Source organism: Gracilinanus agilis, chromosome 4 (genome assembly GCF_016433145.1).
Source record: "Gracilinanus agilis isolate LMUSP501 chromosome 4, AgileGrace, whole genome shotgun sequence".
NCBI classification, from domain to species: domain Eukaryota; kingdom Metazoa; phylum Chordata; class Mammalia; order Didelphimorphia; family Didelphidae; genus Gracilinanus; species Gracilinanus agilis.
The window spans coordinates 160,788,807-160,791,369 of NC_058133.1; positions in this window are offsets into that span (position 1 = coordinate 160,788,807).

Consider the following 2,563-nt stretch of genomic DNA (forward strand, 5'->3'; position numbering starts at 1 on the left):
GGCTCCTCTCTTCGGATCGTCATTGTTTCTAGCCATAAATATAGAAACTTTACTGGTAATAATAATTTAGTAATTCTATTTTTTATCTGGACTTTCATATCTTAAAATATTCCTTTGAATAGATTAGCTGTATTATTGCCCCAGTCTTCTACTGACATCCTCCCTGTGTTTTGTGGATAATGATTTTTCCTCATAAAACTCTATAAGTGGACCACCAGTATTAGCACTCTTCCTAATCTTCATTCTGCCTCCTGGTCCTTCTGTAAGTTTTACTGCTTCATGTCAGTTGCTTCTTCCCAGGCAAATACCCCTTTCTGGGCCTGAGTGAACTAGTGGTAGCAACTCCCAAGCTTCACAACAAATTCTTGTTCTATAATGTCTACATATAGGAAATCAACCCACTTATCTAAGCCAATAACAACAAACATCAGAGAAAGTACACATTTAAGAGTATACCAAATAATACTGAGTGAAGGAGTCCTCCCACTGGGAGTGAGATGTTTCAGCTGAATCAAGAAGAGTCCCACATCCTTCTCAAGAGAAAGTTTCCCATAGTGTCTGGAGTTGTAAAATAGGGATAAGAAAATGATCAATGTGCAAGCTTCTAGATATACTGGCTTCTTCAAAGAATCTTTCCCTCAGGAACCTGAAGAGAATCTTCAACCTTGGATGTTCTCTCTGTGAGAATTCATTTTGTATTTAATGTGTTATCCTCAGGATCAGGGTCCTGTATATTAGAGAGAATCCTTGGGTGTAAAAGGGAGATTTAAGGTATTTATAGATATATACTTAAAGTGTGGCTGCCAGGAATCAACAATTCAGATTGATTCCGTAATTAAATTAGACCCAAGTCAGGATCGGGTTTAAGGTAGTTTATTTACAATTAGGAAAGTAAAGGGTAGGGAAATAGAGTGAGGGAAAGGCTAGTCCAGGCCTGGATGGAGAGAGGTTAGAAGGCTAAATAAATGAGGCTACAAGGCCTAGCAATCAGATAGGCTAGAGCCTACTCAAAGGTAGAGTTTGGAAATGCTAAGGTAGGCCTAAGGAAGTCAGCCTAACTTACCCACGTGAGGATTCTGAGTAGAAGCTGCCGCTGCCCCGAGGTCTCCTCAGAGACCCTTCAGTGCCAAGTTCAAAGGGGGAACTCCCTCAACAGGAAGTAACCAACATACTTAAAGAGAAAGTGTCTTTCCTCACTTCCAGTGGGTCCACCTCTAATTCAAGTGGACAAATGGCAGTCTCTACACTGATTTGGACTGCCCAAAGGGCAGTCCCTGGTTCTTGATTTGTTACTTATTGTCCCGTGAGGGTAACTCATCTCCCCTCCCCACTAAGGGAGGCGAGGATGACATCATCTCCATGCTTGGGTTAAGTAGAGTTTTGACTATGAATGGGCTAGAGCTAATTCTATTTACACAGGGCCCTGGGCCCAGGATCTAGGGATCTCTCCAGGCTACTGCTTTTTATATTTTCTTTCTTCTTCAGAATTTCAAGGAATCTTTTCCTTTCATCAAATCCTGGTTGATAGATGAAGGAGGCAACAATTCTTTTCATGCCTACATGACTTCCACCACCTATGGTTTGGCCAGGGGTGTTAAAGTCTGGTTGACCCCCTCCTTTTAATCTGTTTTCCCAGTTAGATTCATCTGGGGATGTTCAAACAAAAGACTAAATAATGGGTTCTTACATCTGTATTTATAGATCTGCTTGGGGGGAATTTCAGGGCCTTTGAGGCTCTAGGAAGTCAATTATTGGTTAATCCATTGGTTATTTGCTAGCCTATTCAATAAATTGGTATCCTTATCCATAAAACAACCTTTCAAAATAATTTTAATCATAGCATCTCTCAAAGATGCGAGCTAGATGTCCAAGATAACTCTTTCTCTTGTTTTTATCAACTCCCCCCTTTTTTACACTGGCACAGAGTACTGAGTAATCAGTCTTCGCCAGTGAGGAAAATCCCTTGGAAATGGATTTTGATCTCTGGATTATATAATTGTGTATTTGAAGAAACATGTCCATATTGTAGCATCCATGTTTTTGAGAGAGGTTCAAGCAGCATCACAGAATTCCATAGTGCCTCCCAGAACTCTAAGGGAGGGGGCAGTTAAGGGCAGTTGAAGTCCTGGTATAAAAGCCAGGTCACCCCTATTGCAAGGGTCCTGACTCTTGGCTCTGGGCACACACACTCTGTGTAGCTTCTGGGGCTAAGACATTCAGTCACTGACAGCCAGGGGCTGCTTTACCTTGATAGTGTTATATTAAAATAAGGTCACTACTATCTTTGATGTATATGAAGATGATGTACAGAGAGGATAAGATGGCACTTCTCCTTTATAACAGTTGCCCAGGCAGGATCCTTCAGGTCAAAGTGGTTTATCCCCTCAGGACCCACCTGGGGTTAATTGGTATTAATTATTGGGCTCTTCAGCTGGGATAAAGTTGGTATTCTGACTGGGTTGGCTCCCTTCCCAAATAAGCTTTGGAAACCAATTTAGGAAGGTACTTTAAACTTTGTATATATTTGATAAGAAGGATAAAGGATAAGACTTAACAGTTGAGA